The 20,927-nt window shown below is 42.8% G+C and overlaps 1 pseudogene; it reads right to left on the minus strand.

The window, feature by feature from the left end:
* Positions 1 to 17,619: 17,619 nt before the first annotated feature.
* On the minus strand, positions 17,620 to 18,036 carry LOC148023142 (pentatricopeptide repeat-containing protein At3g28660 pseudogene; annotated as a pseudogene).
* Between the last annotated feature and the right edge of the window lie 2,891 nt (positions 18,037 to 20,927).

Raw genomic sequence — 20,927 nt, forward strand, 5'->3', positions numbered from 1 at the left:
CTCAAGGTGAGGCTGGAAAGCCGAAAATTCAATTGGCCAAAGCATCTCGGATTATAAAGGGAGTTAAAAAGGGACTACCTGTCTACTTGATTAAGCTCAATAAGTTAGAACAGAAGCAGGAGTCTAGTGAAGAGCCTTCATGGCTAAAGGAGTACGCGGACGTATTTCCTGAAGAGTTGACAGAACTCCCACCTCAAAGAGAAGTGGATCATGAGATCAAGCTAGTGCCCGGAGCTGCACCTATTGCAAATAGACCTTATAGGATGTCTATCCCGAAAGCAATTGAGCTGAAGGAGCAACTCAAGCAACTGCTAGATCAGGGCTACATCCATCCTAGCAATTCACCATGGGGAGCTCCAATGCTGTTCTAGAAAAAGAAAGATGGAACGCTTCGACTGTGTATTGATTACAAAGGTTTGAATCAATCAACTGTTAAGAACAAGTACCCTATTCCTAGAATAGATGAGCTTCTTGATCATCTTCAGGGTGCAAAGTTCTTCTCCAAGATTGATCTCAGGTCTCGTTACTATTAGATAAGGATCAAGGAAGAAGATATCCCAAAGACGGCCTTCAACACAAGATATGGACGCTTTGAGTTTCTAGTTATGTCATTCGGGCTTATGAATGCACCTGCCACCTTCAATAGGTTAATGCAGGATATTTTTAGGCCATATCTTGATGACTTCATACTCATTTTCTTTGACGATATCCTAGTCTATTCTAAACAGGAAGAAGATCATGAACCCCAGCTTCGCATTTTCCTTGAGACAATGAGGGCACACAAGCTCTACGCTAAGATAAAAAAGTGTGCATTCTTCAAATGTCAGATTGAATATTTGGGATTCACCGTATCAGCGGAAGGAATCTCAATGGATCCGGCCAAAGTCAGAGATGTTCTTGAATGGCCAATACCAACAACTATCAAAGAAATACGCAGTTTTCTTGGATTGATAGGATTGTATAGGGTCTTTATAAAAAACTATGCTTTGATTGCAGCACCTCTGATGGATTTACTTAAGAAGCAAACATCCATTGCATGGTCAACTGCTGAACAATCTAGCTTTGATAGATTAAAGCAAAGTTTGGTATCATCACCTATACTCAAACTTTCGGACCTCAGTAAGGAGTTCGAAGTAGTAAGTGACGCTAGCACGCTTGCCTTAGGATGTGTGCTCATGCAAGAAGGTCATCCTGTATCATACTCTTCAAGAAAACTGAACAGCCATGAGAAGAATTATGCTACCCATGATCTAGAACTATTAGCTGTCATCCATGCTCTAAAGCTTTGGAAACACTACTTGTTGGGTAACAAGTCTACACTAGTGAGGACGGATCATAAAAGTATCAAGTGGATCTTTACCCAAAACGAGCTCAACATGAGGCAACGTCGGTGGATTGAAGTGCTAGAGGAATATGATTTTGAAATCAAATACCGACTTGGGAAGGAGAATGTAGTTGCCGATGCACTCAGTTTTGCAAGGCATTCCTTAATTCTCTAATCCTGCAAAATCCATCAATAGCTAGATCTCTAGCCACAAAGGTATCCATGCTAAACAACCCAATACTTGAGCTAGCTAGAGAAGAAGCATGCCATGATCCAGCCTATCAAAAAATACTAAAGGAGATCCCTATCAAAGAACAGGACCAAAAGTTACAGGCTAAGTATCATGAATTCTCTATCAATAGTAGACTTGTCTACTATAGAACGAGATTATGTATATCGGCAAACCAGTCACTCAAGCAAAAGATACTGTGGGAAGCTCATGATTCCCCTTTCTCAGGACATCCTGGCTATGCCAAGACTCTCAATGCAGTTAGGAAGAGCTACTATTGGGAGATGCTTAAAGGTGACGTTCTCAAATATGTCACTAAGTGTTTGTCTTGTCAACTATCAAGGCTGAACATGTCAAAATGCCAGGAAAGTTGCAACCACTTGACATTCCCCAAATGAAATGGGAATTCATCAGTATGGACTTTGTTGTTGGCCTACCCCAAGTTCAGGGAGGATACAACTCCATCATGGTTGTGGTTGACATGCTTACTAAGTTTGCACACCTTATTCCTGTTAAGACAAACTATAAATCCTCAGACATTGCAAGGTTGTTTATCAAGGAGATATTCAAGCTACATGGGTTTCCCAGAAGAATCATTAGTGATCATGATTATCTCTTCACATCACACTTCTGGAGAGCTATCTTTGAAGCCATTGGGACTCAACTTTGTTTTAGTACAGCTTACCATCCCCAAACCGATGGTAAAACGGAGCGAGTCAATCAAGTCATCGAGGATATGCTAAGGGCACACTACTGCCGTAAACCAGAAAGGTGGATTCAATACTTGCCATTGGTTGAGTTTTCCTACAATGCTTCTTACCAACAAAGAATTCAGATGACCCCTTTTCAAGGATTGTATGGGCCTGACTGTCGAAGTATCCTAAACTTCTCAGATCCAACCTTGAGGGTTGAAGCCTCAAGCCAGATGCTGGAAGAGATGGATGACCAAGTAAAGTCAATAAGACAGGACATCCAAGCCACCAAGGATAGACAGAAGGCATACGCAGATTTGAAGCATCAAGATAGAACCTTCGAGGAAGGTGACATGGTCTTCATTTGCGTACGTCCAAAGAAGAGTTCCCTATCCTTAGGAGATTGCAAGAAGCTAAGTCCAAGGTATTGTGGACCATACAAGATCCTCAAGTGCCTAGGACCCATGCTTATAGACTGCAACTCCCTGAGAACCTAAAGGTTCATAATGTATTCCATATTAGCCTATTGAAGAAGTATGTACCTAATCCTAGCCATGTACTTGATGACCAACAAGTTGTAATGCCTAGCCAAGGAGTCCTTGAGCTACGACCTGATAGGATCTTAGATATTAGTGAGAGCGAAATTTTGGTACCGGCAATTGCTTAAAAATAGCTAAAAAATATGAATATCAAGGGAAAAATATCCAATGTCAAAGGCGGCGGCTCGACCTAGGACGATTTTAAGCGTCAAAGTGCTCTAAGGATGCCCGGGCAACACTTGCGGATTTTTAGTAATTTTTCCATGCGCCTGTGCCAGTCAATGGAGCTATTACTCAGTGCGGGATGCCGAGATGAGCTCACAGAAATTTTCAGACTGCGATTTGGACATCGTATGCGCGAGAGGTAGTGAAAAGGCCAAACGGCCGGTCAAGAATTGGGAGGGTGCCAAAAAATTGAGAAATGAGGGGGTGCCTTTGTGAAGGGGCACCCCCCATAAAAAAATTGTGATTTAGGAGGGGGGCGTCGGCTGATCAGCGCCGCGAAAAAAACGCCCCCCCCCCAAATCGATATGTAGGCTGCAAGTAAGCCATGGATCTAATCACAGAAGGCAACCACACTCGATCTCCGCTCTGCATCGCTCCGGTTTACGCAGTCAATGGCAGCCTGTAGAGCGAGAGAGAAAATCAGTCTTTCTCTCTCCTCCCTCTCTCTCCTCTAAGAGGGAGTTCATGTGGGAAGAAGAAGGAAGAAGAAAGAATGGTGGAGGCTTGTCCGGCATGGCATCCACGGGCTGGAAATGGTGATTTGTGATCGTGCTGGACATGAAGTGCTGCTGATTTTCAGATTTGCAGCCATGGACATGAAACCCGAAACACGCAAATAAGCAGTAATTCAATTTTTTTCAAAGGAAATTTGAGATTTCATGGCTTTTGATTGATAAAATGTTGTTCGTGTGGGCTAAAAATTGTTTATGTTGCTGTTTTCCATGAGTACTTGTTGATCACAATCAGAAAATCAGAAAAATATGCATCTTGTGGCTCAAAATAATACACTAAAACATGTAAAATATGGAAAATCAAGGGAAAATGATGTTTTTGGGCATAAAAATGGAAAAATGAATAGAAACACCAACTAAATTTTCATTTTTGCTACAAGAAGGAACTAAGGGCCACAGCCCATAACCTGTCTTGAATTTCCAGTAATTAAATAATGCAGGAAATAAGGAAAAATACAAGGAAAATAGAGGAAAATCACTAAAAATAGGGAAAAAATGCATTTTGGGTGCGGAAAATTAATGAAAATTAAGAACAATGTTTGTGAATGTTTGTGGGGATTGAAGCATGAGGATTTGCCTCAGTTCAACCCCACCTTCTTGTTCTAGTGTGTTTTTCCCGCTTTTTACACATAAAATGATGGCAAAATGCCCTATAAATCCATACCACAATGCAACATTTGATCAATGGAAGGGTAGAGTGGTTAAAGTGTATCTAAATGTGGAGTAACATGATGAAAAGATTGCTGTTTTTGTTTGCATGCCATATAGGTCGGTGAATAATTATAAAATAAGAGCCTAGTAGCACGAGGGTTTCCTTGGTGCTAGGTTCGTGCAACGCCGCATAAGAACGGTAGTTGAAAATCATTGAAAGGATGTTTTCCACATGTGCAAAATATTGATTTTATAATTGTTTGAGCACTTAGCATCCACAATATGCATAAATCATGGAAATATTTAAAGGTATCAGAAATCCTGGATGTACAGCAATTGCTTTCATTAGGACCTTGACCCACGTTGAGTGAGAGACATGACACCCTAAGCCATAGGCTAGTCGTGGGGTCTAGGGAAAAGAGAAGTGAGGACAATGGTACATTCCTGTATACGATTAAATGGTACCTTGAGTGGATTCTGTGCGAAATGTTTATATGTTGAGAAACACATCGAGGGGCCAATCCCCAAGGTGTAGGAGAGTCGCAGAGGGGTGGCGGCACTCAGCCGTTGGAGGACCCCCTATGTCTGTGCTTCGTGCCGTTAGGCAATGTGTAAGGAACTCCCTTTGAGGAGTAGTGGGTGAGAGAAGAGTGGACTACAAACGACGTAATACAAACGCAAGACATTTAGGAAGGCAATGTATGTGTCATCAATGCTCCTGACCGTGAGGCCGTGGGGTTGTTGAGCGCGTGAGATAGAGGTCCGGCTAGTGCACGAGCCAGTGCCGGCCCGCTTTAGGTTCCATCAATTAGGGAGAGACAATTGAGATCCAGAACCTTGAGAAAATGCCTCGTCTAGTGGAAAGATTATCCGGAGGAGGATGCCACTTGGATGGATGAAAGCACTCTCAACCAACAATATCCCCACTTTATCTCGAGATGAGGACATCTCGATTCCTCCAAGGGGGAGAGAATGTAAAATTTCCATTTGAAAAATATTACTAGACCGAATTTCCACACCCCGCATGAAACACATGCAAAGGTTATTTTCGGCATTGGAGTTACCAGCAGTGCAATCTGTAAACTGTACTCGAGGAATCATGACCTCTGCATTGGCAAATCGAGACCGGGGTTCAAAACCCTAGGTGAACTCCCTCTTGGGAGGAGGTTAAGAGGATAATGTTGAGATAAATTTCAAAAATTTAATTTATTTATCTTCCCCAACCGATGCGTGGCTGAGGGAAGGGGATGGGCTAGTAGGAGCTCCATGAGGAAAGGAAGGGAGAAGGCCATGCAAGGTACGACGTGGGGGGGAGGGAAGGTCCCCTCTCCCCCAGACTATAAAAACACCACCTTAGGGGGGGGGGGTGTGGAATAAGGAGGAGGCTGAAGAGACGTCGAAGCATTGCTGAAACGCCGCCAGCTCCCATAGAATTTGCTGCCGCCAACTCCACCTGACGGACGCCATCAAGGCTTTGTAAATCCACGTCTTCCATGAAGCTATTATTTCCCCCCTTTTTCCTATGTGGCCCTGCACCCATCTTACAAGCTTCTAAAGAGGCTTCTCTAAGCCCCCTTCCCATTGGATCTCCATAAGTCCATATTACCCGCGGGATTTAAAGCCCCCTTCCTATTGGATCCACCACAAGCCCATTTTCTAGCCGAGTTTAAAGCCCCTTCCCATCAAACCCTCCAAAAGCCCAAACCCCCCCCCCCCCCCCCCCCCCCCCCCCCCCCCCGAGCTTCGAAGAGGAAGCCTACAAGGCCTTCCTACAAAATCCCTCACAAGCCCTCAACGCCTCGGGTCTTGTAGAGAAGAAGAGGGTTTCCTTAAACCCCCTTTCCACCAGATCTTTACCCCGGGATTTTGAAGAAAATAAGTGTAAAGCCCTTCCCACCCATCATCCACAAGCCCCTAGGCTTGGGATTTAAAGTCCCCTTTTCCGCAAGGCCTTCACAAAATCCCTCTTTTCCCGAAAGAAAGAAGGCCCAAGCTTCGAACCCTAAGGCCTTCCAAAGCCACATTCCGCAAGTCGGTACTTCCGTCAAGGAGCTGTACCTCAAAGGGATTTGTGCATACAAGGGAGATGGCCAAAGATCATAAGACTGCGAGCCAAGGCAAGAAGTTTGAATCCACGAAGGCAAACCAGAAGTAGAATTCATGATGGCCCCTAAAAAGTTGCAAGGCGCACCTGTAGGAGGATCATCGAGCCCACAAGTCCAAATTTTCTTCCTATTTTTCATTTACGTAGAAGTATTGCAGTTATGCATTGTTATTTCATGGAATTAGGATGCACTTATGCTTGTCAAATCCACCTAGTTAGATGCGATTGAAATAAATTGGCTATTTTAAATTTACTAGAAGTAACTCACGATTGAAGATTGGTCATTTGTACTTTCAAGGGAATGAACGAAAAAGAACGTAAGGTGTCTAAGCATTTTCAGCAAGTTGCCTTTGTGCATTGCAAAGCAACGAATCTAAAACAACTAATGACTACCATTACAAAGTAAAAATTCTTGTAGTACACCTTCGATTATGCATGGAAAGATTAAATCACATGTCGCATTATTAGACAAATCTTTTTTTGTAATGATTCATTAAGAAAGTTGCTAACAACCGTAGGAAATTGCAAGGCATGGAAATGATTCTAAGGGTTGCATAATGGACATTCGTCGTACGAATAATTTCATTTAGAAATGTAGTTGGGGAAAGGCTGCATGGTTCGTTTTAACATAAAACCTTAAAAGCTTAGTGGCATAAATCGTGAATGCATGTCCTAGTAGGATCAATGGAAATTATGTCGTAACTTAACTTGGTTTTAGTCTTAACAAGAAGAGTTAGAATTTGTGAATCTAGTCATACGTAGAGACAATGAATTTTGTGCTTACGAGAATTGTATCGTAATGCAACTAATTAGTTCCCCCTTTTAGATCAATTTAACATCCCTAGGATTGGTTCGTCCTTGTCGTAAGACAAGTAAATTGGATTACCCAAAATACCTAAACCGCAAAGGATTCGCATAGGATGGATAAATTGATACAATATACCCCAAGTGCTAACTAGGGTTTAGCACGTTAAGGACTTGACCTAGTCGCACTTGTTGCCAAGTCGAAACCCTTATACTCTAAAGTCCTATCCACATTTACGGAATGTAGGGGCAGTTGGACACGCTTGCAAGAAATGATCTAGGGTTTCTACCCTAAGGATCACTCGTTCAAAAGATGAAACTCGGATTGAGTTGGAACCCTAGGACCGAACATTGTCGGCCTAGTGAAATTGGGAATGGGTTGGACATGAAGACACCCTAAACCGTGCTTCTTATCTAATCATGATTCCATGATTAGAAGACACCGTTCGATGGTGGGTGAAATAGTTCAATGGATTAGATACGACACTTGTGCAACAAGTTGCAACGTCACTGATCTTGTTGTTTGATCACAAGAGAATGGCCAATTCCTCGAAATGAGATTGGCAGAATCTTGCACAAGTTTAACTCGCAAGAGGATGAGTAGTCATCTTGTTATAAAATTTCCAAGATAAGGGAATTAGGTATTTTCTTGGAAGCAAAGGACCAATCAATAATTTGGAGCAACATATTCGCCATGATTTACTGTTAATAGAACTTAAGGTATTGGTTAAGTTGGGTTAATAGGGTATGGCCCTAACCCAAGGACATAAGGGATTAACAAACAAACCCTTGGGGATCTTGCATGGTCGCAATTGATCCTGGATTGAATGCTGGATGCATTCGGAGAGAAGGATTCACTCCTTAGCAGTTGGCCAAATAACGACCACTCGATATGATTGTGCTTGTAACAGTTTAGAGAGCACTGTTTGCTTTGTTTGCTCAAGGAACTAAAGGATGAAAAGATATCTAATACTTCAGGTTGAAGGCCTGAAGGGAGAGGCAACCTCAGTTACCCCCGACTGTCTACTTGACCCTAACCAAGGGAGTTCTTAGCTGCGCCGGGAAGATGGACTGAATCCACCATGTGAGGTCTCTCCATTGAGCGGTACTTGGAGCAGGAGGACGCTTGGGTGCGAGGGGGGTCTCTGGCCGTAAATCCCTCACCTTCTGGGCCCTACACAAGAGGCCAATGTGACTCGGGATTGGATCTCGAGGCCCACATACTAGTCTACGGGCGAAATCTTGGATTAGTAGTCCCTGTGGATTGCTGGATAGCCTTTGGGCGGATTATCGATAAGCCTACAGGCTGGACTTTATGAATGTATTCCAAAGATCAATATGATAACCTGTTGAAAAGAAACTTGTTGACATTGCTTTTCTATGTCAAGTGCTAAGATTACATGAAGGAACCGTTGTGTAACAGGCTAATTAAGAAAGCTGCTTGATGCATGTCCAACTAAATGTGGTAGGTAATTGGAAAACTTAAACAACCTGAGGAAAGTGCGGTGGATGTGGCCATGGGTCCGTCCTACGGATGGGTGGTCCCGGTTGGCTAGGAACTTTTCTCAATCATAATGGACAGCAAGGGGATATTCTCAAAGGAAAATAGCAAGGACACTGACCTAGAGTCTAGGTTACAATAATCCTAGTTTATGCTCTTTTAGGGGAATGGAATGGGACTATGCCTTATGGCAGAGAGGTCGATCCTTGCATACCTCTCGTTTTCCATTCTCCTTAAACCAAGTTCAGCATGAATCCACTTCGGCCCTAGCGTTTCTGCATAAAGTAGTTCACTCGGGGTCGATGCTAGTTGCCGTTTAGGAAATGACCATTAGGGGAAACCCTGATTCAAGTCGGTCCTAAGTGGGAACAGCCAGAATACTTTTGCTACGTGGCAGATGTGGAAAGTCCTAGATCGCAAACCCCGTAACATTTGATGGGAGTGCTGGGCGGAGCTTTCTAGACCTCCTTTTCAATGGACTGCTAAGATGTGTCCTGAGGGGAACAGGTGGACACGTTACAGTTGGTATCGGAGTGAGCCAACGAAGGATTTGTTTTTATAAGAAATCTTAATAAGAAGAAGTAAAGCAAATGTTGCCGTTCAGAACATTTCCTTACTTTTGATGCTATCTTGCAGAATTATGAAGCATGGAACAGGTTCTTAGTGTTCCGAAACCATGCATTTCCCGAATTATCGACAAAGGATCGATATGATGAACATCCTAGACTGTATTTATAATCCATTGCATTTGTATGTGGAACGGAGGTGGACGGGTGACTCAGGAATCTACTACATAGCTGCCCACTGGTTTGCGTACCTTCAAACCAACCTAAAGAGGATCAAGTGGTTGGAGGATCTGAAGATCGTGAAGCTGTTCATTTTTGTGGAGGCTCACGTAAACTCAACTTTACGTATCAAAGGTCGAAGGGTTGAGCTGAACTCATATGTGTACGAGGAACTGACCTGCGTAATCCCCGCCAACAGGATCAAGGTGTTGGGACACTACGAGAAGAATGGGTACCAAAGGAAAGGATACCCTAATCTTTCGATGACTTACCGATTCCTGAAGATCCATGACCCGAAACCATACTATTATCCACTACCCGTAGCTAAATGTAATACAACATTTTTCTCCCCGAACTAAATGTAATAGTTGCTCTATCATCCCAGGAAATATTGTACTCTGAAAGGACTATGCCCATATAAATGAAATAGGACTTCTTGGATGATAGATGAATTGGGTATGTAATATAAATCATAACGATTAGCGATTTATAACGGTAAGAATCCTCTATCCAGGCACAACCCCAGGTATAGATTCCCAGTTCGCCCCCTATATCAAGTACGGCTGTGATCCAGGAGAAGAAGTTTCTTCTCAAGCAGATCAAGCCGCCAGAGTTTGATGGAAAATGAAGGACTGCCCAAGCGGATGTTGAGATTTGGATAGCGTCCATGGAAGATTACTTTGAAGCAGCCGATACTGCATCCGCCAACCAGGCCATGCTCATCAAGCTGAAGCTCACTGCCGAAGCCAAGCTTTGGTGAAAGCAATGGTGCAGAGATCAAGGGATCTCAGAGGGATCCGTTACTTGGGAAAAGCTGAAGAAAACTATGCAAGGAAGATACTTACCACTTGTGTATCGCATGCAGAAAATGAATGAATTCTATGAGTTGAAATAGCTCGGTCTCACTCTTGACGCATACTACGAGCTGAAACACTTCGGTCTCACTCTTGACACATACTACTCAAAATTCCTCTCACTTCTTAAGTATGCGCCACAAATGGACATGACACAGCAGGTGTCAAAATTTTATGCTGGTCTAAACCCACCAGTGAGTACCTCTCTCGAATCGATGCGCCCAACAGATCTACAAGACGCACTCATTTGAGCTACGCCCATAATTCAAGAGGTGTAGGCTAGGCCAAGAGGTAACAAAACTTGGTCTTATAATGACCAGAACACAGGAGTATATAGGCCCCAAGTGAAGAGAGTTCAAGGTCAAAACCAGGGACAAAGAAAGAAAGCAAGGACTAATAATGTCAACAACTTTGTCCCTACCCAAAGCAATGGCCGAAAACTCTGTTATTTCCACTGCAACAAGCTTCCACTGCAACGAGCTTGGTCATTTCAAGAGGCAATGTCCCAAGCTTGGCAAAGGACATCGTCAAGCACCTTTCCAAAGAACTGGCCGTGGCTAGGGAGTCGCTACCGGAGGCAGATGGAGAACCGCCTGTGTTGCCAATAGGAAAATGTGCGAAGGAGAAGATCTGACCATGGAAGCAGAGTTTGAAAGGGTGATATAGTCCATGCCGCTCTTCAGAAGAAAGGCCTGAATTGCCAGTTTTCGGTGATTTAGACACCATCGGCCTATCAAGGTAAAAGTTTCAAAACCTTGATTGACTGTGGCAGTACACGTTCCTTTATCTCACCAGCTTGTGCAAGAAGATTAGAAATAGCCACAGTAGAAGCATCTACCTTACTTGTGGAATTAGCAAATGGTCGTGAGGTCACTTGTACTAGGCAAACTGCTGTGGAATTCTTTCTGGGAGGAAAGACGGCTTCGATCAAATTCAGAGTCATGAACCTAGGTATCCATGAGTGTGTACTCGGAATGGATTGGCTTAAACCTAATGATGCCCACATTCATTGTGGAAAGGGCGAAATTTCCTTTCGAAACTTTGAAGGGGAATTGGTCATAACTCAAGGTGAGGCTGGAAAGTTGAAAATTCAATTGGCCGAAGCATCTGAGATTATAAAGGGAGTTAGAAAGGGACTACTTGTCTACTTGATTAAGCTCAATAAGTTAGATCAGAAGCAGGAGTCTAGTGAAGAACCTTCATGGCTAAAGCAAAAGATGCTAAGGCAGATCCCTATCAAAGAACAGGACCAAAAGCTACAGGCTTTCATTTAGAAATGTAGTTTGGGAAAGGCTGCATGGTTCATTTTAACATAAAACCTTAAAAGCTTAGTGGCATAAATCGTGAATGCATGTCCTAGTAGGATCAATGGACATTATGCCATAACTTAACTTGATTTTGGTCTTAACAAGAAGAGTTAGGGTTTGTGAATCTAGTCATACGTAGAGACAATGAATTGTGTGCTTATGAGAATTGTATCGTAATGCAACTAATTAGTTCCCCTTTTAGATCAATTTAACATCACTAGGATTGGTTTGTCCTTTTTGTAAGACAAGTAAATTGGATTACCCGAAATACCTAAATTGCAAAGGATGGATAAATCGATACAATATACCCCAAGTGCTAACTAGGGTTTAGCATGTTAAGGACTTGACCTAGTCGCACTTGTTGCCAAGTCGAAGCCCTTATACTCTAAAGTACTACCCACATTCACAGAATGTAGGGGCAGTTGGACATGCTTGCAAGAAACGATCTAGGGTTTCTACCCTAAGGATCACTCGTTCAAAAATGGAACTCGGATTGAGTTGGAACCCCAGGACTGAACGTTGTCGGCCTAGTGAAATTGGGAATGGGTTGGACATGAAGACACCCTAAACTCTACTTCTTATCTAATCATGATTCCGTGATTAGAAGATGCCGTTCGATGGGTGAAATAGTCCCATAGATTAGATAGACACTTGTGCAACAAGTTGCAACGTCGCTGATCTTGTGGTTTAATCACAAGAGAATGGCCAATTCCTCGGAATGAGATTGGTAGATTCTTGTGCAAGTTTAACTCACAAGAGGATGAGTAGTCATCCTGTTATAAAATTTCCAAGATAAGGGAATTAGATATTGTCTTGGAAGCAAAGGACCAATCAATAATTTGGAGCAACATGTTCGCCATGATTTACTGTTAATAGAACTTAAAGTATTGGTTAAGTTGGGTTAATAGGGTATGGCCCTAACCCAAGGACATAAGGGATTAACAAATAAACCCTTGGGGAACTTGCCTGGTCGTAATTGATCTCGGATCGAATGCTGGATGCATTCGGAGAGAAGGATTCACTCCTTAGATGTTGGCCAAATAATGACCACTGGATATGATTGTGCTTGTAACAGTTTAGAGAGCACTGTTTGCTTTGTTTGCTCAAGAAACTAAAGGATGAAAAGATATCTAATGCTTCAGATTGAAGGCTTGAAGGGAGAGGCAGCCTCAGTTACCCCTGACTATCTATCTAACCCTAACCAAGGGGGTTGTTAGCCGCGCTGGGAAGGTGGACCGAACCCGCTGCATGAGGTCTCTCCGTTGAGCGCTACTTGGAGCAAGAGGACGCTTGGGTGCTAGGGGGGGCTCTAGCCGTAAATCCCTTGCCTTCCCGGCCTTGCATAAGAGGCCAACGTGACTCGGGATTGGATCTCGAGGCCCACATACTAGTCTACGGGCGGAATCTTGGATTAGTAGTCCCTGTGGATTGCTGGATAGCCTTCGGGCGGATTATGGATAAGCCTACAGGCTGGAATTTATGAATGTATTCTAAAGATAAATATGATAACCTGTTGAACAGGAACTTGTTGACACTTCTTTTCTATGTCAAGTGCTAAGATTACGTGAAGGAACTGGTGTCTAACAGGCTAATTAAGGAAGCTGCTTGATGCATGTCCAACTAAATGTGGTAGGTAATTAGAAAACTAAAACAACCTGAGGAAAGTGCGGTGGATGTGACCATGGGTCCGTCCTACGGATGGGTGGTCTCGATTGGTTGGGAACTTTTCTCAATCATAATAGATAGCAAGGGGATCTTCTCAAAGGAAAATATCAAGGGCGCTGACCTAGAGTCTAGGTTGCAATAATCCCAGTTTATGCTGTTTTAGGGGAACGAAATGGGACTATACCTTATGGCAGAGAGACCGAGCCTTGCATCCCTCTTGTTTCCCATTCTCCTTGAACCAAGTGCAGCATGAATCCGCTTCGGCCCTGGCGTTTCTGCGTAAAGTAGTTTGCTCGAGGTTCGACGCTAGTTTTCGTTTAGGAAATGATCATTAGGGGAAACCCTGATTCAGGTCGGTCCTAAGTGGGAACAGCTAGAATACTTCCGCTACGTGGCATATGCAGAAAGTCCTAGATCGCAAACCCCATAACATTCCATGGGAGTGCCGGGCGGAGCTTTCTAGACCTCCTTTCTGATGGACTGCTAAGACGTGTCCTGACGGGAACAGGTGGATACGTTACATATAAGCTTGAATTACCTTCTTCAACGTACATAATGTACATTGACTATATCTTTCATGTCTCTCAATTAAAAAACTATGTGGGTCCAGCCATTAGAGTTTTGGAAGAATTCCCTTCAATTGATGAAAATGGTCTCATCATTTATGAGCCGAAAAATGTCATTGAAAAGAGGGAGAAAGTTGTACATAGGGAATATTGAATTTCAAAAAAGGACAACTTGTTGTATTAAAATTATATTGTGAAATTAAATAGACTAACTTGGCCAACATGTCTCCTTTATAAACAAACCAACTTCTACTTGGTGTCTATTTTCTAATGACACATCATTTGAAGGATTTGGACATGTCTACACCAAGCTATGGCAGATTTTGTATCGACTCTGTTTGGATAATTATAGTAGTTGTACCTACTTCATCTCTTTTAGCATTATGCTTTATGTAGAATCTTCTTTTGTATTATGGTATTTGACTCTATTTGCATGGACATATTCCTCACAAGCTCTTCTATATATTCATTATAAATTTCAATTTCATTCTAAGCTTGGAGTACAAAGCTTGTTAAGGCCAGGTAGGCTTGTAATAAAGCATACTACTTAGTTGTAGGAGAAGGGGGGGTATATAAAGCAAGGACAAACTCATATCCATTATCTTTTTTCCATTAATCAAATTTTCTTCTTGAGGATTCCTATTCTTGAACCTCTCACAGTAGCTAAGGGTTGAGTATTTTGCTCCAACATTGCAAGGGGTGAGTTCCTTACTACCACTAGTAATTTCATGGTGTAATATTTGAGATCAGTATTTAGTTTATAGGCTAGGATAATCTTGATCATGGATTCTCTATTTTCTTAAGTCCATTTCTTGTATTTCTTGGCTATCGAGTCTAGCTCTTATACATACAACTTGAATATGTAGGTTGGATTCTACTCAACAAATCACCTCCTACTATGTGCTTTAACCAACCTAAATTAGGTTGGGATACCAAAAAATATATAGGTTTTAAGCACTAGTGTAATGAGCGGGGATTACAGGAACATGGCATGGGAACATACCAGTCACACTAACGGTATATAAGGTGTAAGAGGGTATTTTGAGGCATCACAGAAATAATCAAGAAACTCTATTTTCACATTCTCAAGCTTCATGGCTTCTTCTTCGTCTTCTTCTTCTTCTTCTTCCCTTTCTCCTCTTTCTCTCTCTTCTTCTCTCATCTTCTTCCTCTTTCTCTCTTCTCTCTGCAGTCTCTCCCTTCTCTCCTTCTCTCTCCTAGGTCTCCTTCATTACAAGTGGTATTAGAGCTTTGTCCTTGATCCTTCTCTTTTCCCATAGATTTAGAACTCTCACAGTTTTTCCATAGTCAGAAAACCCTAGTTACATCTCTCTCATAGGTACACAGGAGTACCCAGGCAGGCTGTCAGCCCTCTTGAAGACTATGGCAGCCTTTCTTGGAGCTTTCCCAAGAACCATGGACACATCTGGAGGTGGCCAGACAAATTTGACAGGTCTTCTTAATTTTCATGTAAGTTTCTTGAGGGTTTTGGGCAAAAAGGAGTGTAGCACAGTTAGAGAAGACCAAAAGATCAGTTACTTTTCAAGAGGACCTTCTCTCTCCTCCTTCCTTCAAGCTGCCATGGATGTAAGCTTTAGCCTAAGAACCTCAAAGATCTTGCTCCCTCCTCTTTCTCAGTAGAAATGGTTTGTCCTAGTGCTTCCCCTTCATCTTGCTCAGCATCTAGAGCAGCATTGAGCCTTGCTTACCTTGTCTAGAGCCTCCACGGAGCAGCCCGAAAAATGCGATGCATTTTGCGCTGGTCTTCCTGGCCTACTCCCTCTGCTCCAGCTCATTCCCAGCCCTCCCTTTCTTCACTTCTCAGCTTTAGCACACCCCTGGACAAGCTTGAGCACTGGTATTGACCCCCCTTACCAATTCTTGGTAGCACCTCAAACCCTACTGTGGACAGCTCATAACACACTAAATCCCCTTCAATTTACTCTTCTCGGTGTCGAGGGGTTTGTGAAAACAAAGTCGCAACCACAGAGGTCCTTGATTAATTTCAAGATGGAAGTTCAATCAAGCGAATAAATACAAATCAGCAATAACAACTCTGGCTTAATGTGCATTGAGCAAAAGAATATTTTTAACAATCATGCCCAGTAATACTTAGTTTTAGTTCCAAGCTTGATATGACTGCAATTGTCTCCTGTGATGATGATCAGTTGAGAAAATACAACTTTTAGAAACCACCTGTTCTATGACAGGCACCACTGAAGATGGCTTTGTTGGGTAAAACTCCCTCTTGCAAGTTCTCATGGACCATGCAGTCCATAGATTGCAATGCATAAGAGAGTTGTTCTTCTTAATAGAATTTCCTGCATGTCATGTCATCTTTTCTGCAAGACACCGTAATTTCAGTCTGATATATTTAAACTTTTCCCACCTAACCAGTCATGTAATTCTGCATTCTGACTTTTACATCCTTGAGAATCTTTCCTGCTTCTGTTTCAGCACCAAATCCGTCTACACATATGATTGTTTTCAAGGAGCTTATTGCCACTAAAGTTTCCCTTCTCTGCATAATAGTTGTTTTATTACGCTTATAAATATAATAGGGATGGACACGTCCCTAATCAGCTTGATTCACCACCTTCTGATGCAAACATCCACCTCAAAAGGTCAGTCATTGCAGCCTGATGATGAATTCCTCATGGACTCCGAGTTCAACTCTACACATCCTCGTTGGCACCTCCAAATACATAAGTTACGGCCCTTAAGTGCAAACCGCATCCCTTGTTCCACAACTATCACAATGAAACTGCCCTTTCGAGACGTCATCGTCCCAGAAATTGCATTTGACACAGAAATATTCTCCCATTCTAACACCACAATAAGCACATAACTGTGCTACCTCTTGCTCCACATCACACAGTGAGTATATGAACTACATACACAAATAAGCTTTTCCACCTTCTGTCGCGGAAGATCATCCAGTCCTGCAAACTCCGCAATCGTAGACTGTTCTGAAGGCCATAAAGACACAAGAACTCTGTGACCTATCGACAGTTTCAATTTCCTATAGCACATTCCCCCCCCTTGTATCCGTATCAAAAACCTGTTAATAATAGCTCTCCACTTCTTCTCAGTCAGAACTGTAATACAAATTTAGATCATCGATATCAGGCGTCTTGCTCACTGTGGCATCAATAGTTGAATTCAATCCTTATGGAATGACGGAAGCCTTTGTGATATTGCAATGGAATCGATATGTCAAAATTCCTGCACTTGCTTTGGCTCAATTGGCGATTCTATCTGGGCTGCTCTCTCCCTCCCAGAGTCACTCAAGTCCCAGTCTTCATCGCTCCCTTTTTTCCTATCGTCTTTTCCCTCGTCACCAGCTGCATTGTCTCCTCTCTCGTCACCATCTACAGCGCGTTGTTAGAGCTTCTCAGCTACTTCTCTCTCCCCTTTGTTGCTGATCTCTAGCACATTGTATATACCTGCCTTCCCTCATCTTATCGTCATCTTATTTGTCCGTTCGGCTTCGTCCCTCCTTCGTCAACTTTAGCCCTTCTCCGTCTGTGTCTCTGGATCTCCGAGGACGTCCTCTCCTTCCCTCTGATTACGGAGATCCCCGAATGCCTGTTTCTCCGCGTTTCCTTCTCTTCTCCACCAATTAGCATCGCCTTCCTTCCTTTTCGTAATTTGTCGAATCTTCCCTGCTTTTTTTTAAATCTGCTTTTTCCCTCCCTTGTTTTTAGCCACTCTTTTCTTTCCCTTTCGATAGGATTAGTGGCCCTTTTCTTTAGCTCCTATGCTAGCACAAGGTTTCAAGATGCTAATAAAGGTGACACCGTCCGGAGAGACACCCTCCAGTTGCATTCGCTCAAAACATTTAAGTGCTTGGCTACCATGTCAATATTGGCTATAGCCTGCAATTAATACACTCCGCAACACTACATTACGAAGTGGAAGCTTGTCAAACACATCTTGTGCTCTTACAAGCAAGCCACATTTGACATATACATCAACCAATGCCGTGCCAACAGCCACATCTTTTTCTAGCAACCCCTTCATAGCAATCTCAGTATGAATTTCCCCAACCTTTTCTGTGGCTCCTATGCTGCCACAAGCTTTCAAAATGCAACGAAAGGTTACTGCATTTGGAGATACCCCATCAAGTTTCATCCACTCAAAACGCTTCAGTGCTTCTTCACCATGCCCGTGTTGTGTATAACCTTCAATTAGTGCACTCCAAGAGACCACATTCCGGAAAGGAAGCTTGTCAAACAAATATTGTGCTTTTACAAGCAAGCCACATTTGCCATACATATCCACCAATGTACTTCGACTTGCATCTCTTGGAATTAGTTTAGTACTTCCTCACAAAGCCCATAATCGACATATCTTGAAATAAGTGTAGCCCATGAGATTGCATCTCGAGTTACCAGTCTACCAAAACTCCCTATTTTTCTCCGTCTTCAGCATAGAATGAAAGAGCAAACATAACAACTAAGTATGTACAAAGTATCAAATCACACGCACAACTTTTGGGTGGTTTTCACACCCCGAATGCGCAGCAATACGACATCCACCCCCTCTAATCCTGCGCATCCTCCGGATGGTCCAACTACCCATGATCGTTATCATCAAGATCCACAAACAGATTAATCTCATCATTATGCATTTCCGGTAGATCAACAAGATTATCTGTCATATCATCTGTCTCTTCCATTGAGGTTTCTTCTCGTTGCTCTTCTCTTGAAAATTCTTCCAATACATAATCCTCATCATCTCTTTTCTTGAAAAGCTTGATTCTTTTTCCAGCAATAGGCACTCTAAGCACTATCCCATCCAATTCTGTCAGCTCATATGTTGCATTATCAAAGACATGTCTGACTATGTACGGCCCAAACCATCTTTTCACCATCTTTCGAAGTGCAGTATGCTGATTTTCAAGGCTGCTATCAAAGACCAATACCCAATCTCCCTCTTCTATTGCTCTAGGCCGCAAGCGATGCCTGCTGTCAAACCTGTCCTTATTCCTTAGTCTAGCAACCTTCAACCTGTCAATAGCTAGCTGAATATCCTCTGGTCTCCTCTCCAACTGTCGAATCCAAAGAGCTAAGAGCTCCTCTCTCGTCAAATCCTCCTGCCAAGGTAAAACTGACCAAGTTAAAGCACAAGTCTCAGTCGGCATAACCGGTTTCTGACCATACATCAACTCTGCAGGCATATATCCTGTGGTAACACTATGAGTCGTACGATCAGCCCACAAAGCAAATGGTAGAAGTCTCGGCCATTCTCCAATCCGTCCTCTGCATGCTTTGGCTAATGCTTTCACTATCGACGGATGCCCTCTTTCACTCTTCCCATTTCCCTCTGGATTATATGCTGTAGTTAGAGCCAACTTGATTTCTAGCTGAGAGAAAAACTCCCTAGCTTCATCTGCATCCAATTCACCACGATCCGCAGTGATCTTACCCACACAACCATACTTGTAGAAAATTTCCTCCAATAAGAACTTACACACTGCACTAGTGGTCTTCGTTCTCAAAGATCTGCCCTCAACATGATTGGTAAGATCCTCTCTAGCCAAGACAATGTATCTCATTTGCCATAGACCCATAGGCATGGTAACCAAATCAACTACCCACTTATAATGAATGCATAGTGGATAGGTCGGATGAAGCTCATCTCGATGACGCACTACTGAATACATCTGGCAGTCTCTGCAAGTCTCAACAAAGTGAGAAACATCTCTATACATGCCTTTCCACCAATATTTCTCCTTGATTTTCTCATAAGTAGCCCAAACTCCTCTATGACCAGCCCAAGGACTCTCATGAAACTCCCTCATCACCTGTAACTGTGTCTCTCTATCGCAGACAACCCGCAAAGGTAATCCGCCTCTTTTCTTCGAATGCTTCCAAAGAAATCCGTCCTTGAGAAAATAACCATAGGCTTTCCTTCTGATCTTCTTGAACTCTTCATCTGTCCATTCATCTCTTTTGCTTAGTGTACTAAGGTGCCTGCCAATCTGCAACCAATCTCCAACATAGAGTTCTTCTGTGAAAGCCACAATATCATAGACATGACAAACATGATCAACCATAGTGGCTGAAATTTCTGCATCATCCTCTTCTGCAAGTAGAGTCTCCTCATCATCATATCTGGCTCTAGACAACATATCTGCCAGTGGATTATCCTTCCCTGCTATGTGTTTAAATTCCGGATTTAATGACTTGATGTATGCAATCCATCTCAACATAGCTATATCCGGACTAGAGCAACTCATGATCATACCAATCAATAGCAAGCAATCTGTCTCTACCACAACTGAAGCTCCAATAAAGTACTCCTTGTCACATTTGAGAGCCGTGACAATTCCCAGTAGCTCCCTTTTGATTTGCGGATATCTCCTCTGTCTTTCGTTTAGGACTTTCGCCCCAAACCGAATAGCATACCTATTTCCATCTGCATCATCTTGACCCACAACCCAACCTATGCCAATTGGACTAGTGTCAACTGTCAATACAATAGGCTTTCCACAATTATAATCCGCTTTCCTGAGAGTAGGAGCATTTTGCAATAACTTCTTCAATTTCCTCATGGCTCTAGTGTGGCTCTCAACCCAATAGAATTTCTGCCCCTTTCGAAGCAGCTGATACAAACAATCTCCTATGTGTGCAAAATGAGGTATCCAAATCATATAAAACACACAAGCTCCAATGAATCTCCGTACCTCTGAAGTGGTAGAACAATACTCCGCAATGTTGCCTATAGCATTCACCTTATCAGGTGAGGGTTTCCTGCCATAATATCCACACATATGCCCAACAATGACAACCTCATTCACTCCAAAAACAGATTTTTGCCCTGAAAGTGTCAAGTTCACTTCTTCTAACTTGGCCAAAATCTTCTCACATGCTAAAATATGATCAGACACAAAGTATCTGCATCCCTGATCATTTAGACTGTCATGCTTCTCTTCTTCTGCACACCCCTTAATGGGCACATCATCCAAGAAAGGCATGGTAAGCTGAGGTATGTAATCACGAAGGACCTTATGCATGGCATTCATCATATGCGCAACAGAATTAGTGGCTCCTTGAGGCAAGGTACACATCCTGACAAGCCCAATAGGAGTTCTCATGGTGGTTATGTCCCTGCTTTCCAAAGCCAGCTGAAACTGATCATATCCTGAATACAAATCACCTAAA

Source organism: Lygodium microphyllum, chromosome 16 (genome assembly GCF_053477565.2).
Source record: "Lygodium microphyllum isolate KBCC chromosome 16, Lygodium_microphyllum_v1.1.10, whole genome shotgun sequence".
Classification (NCBI taxonomy): domain Eukaryota; kingdom Viridiplantae; phylum Streptophyta; class Polypodiopsida; order Schizaeales; family Lygodiaceae; genus Lygodium; species Lygodium microphyllum.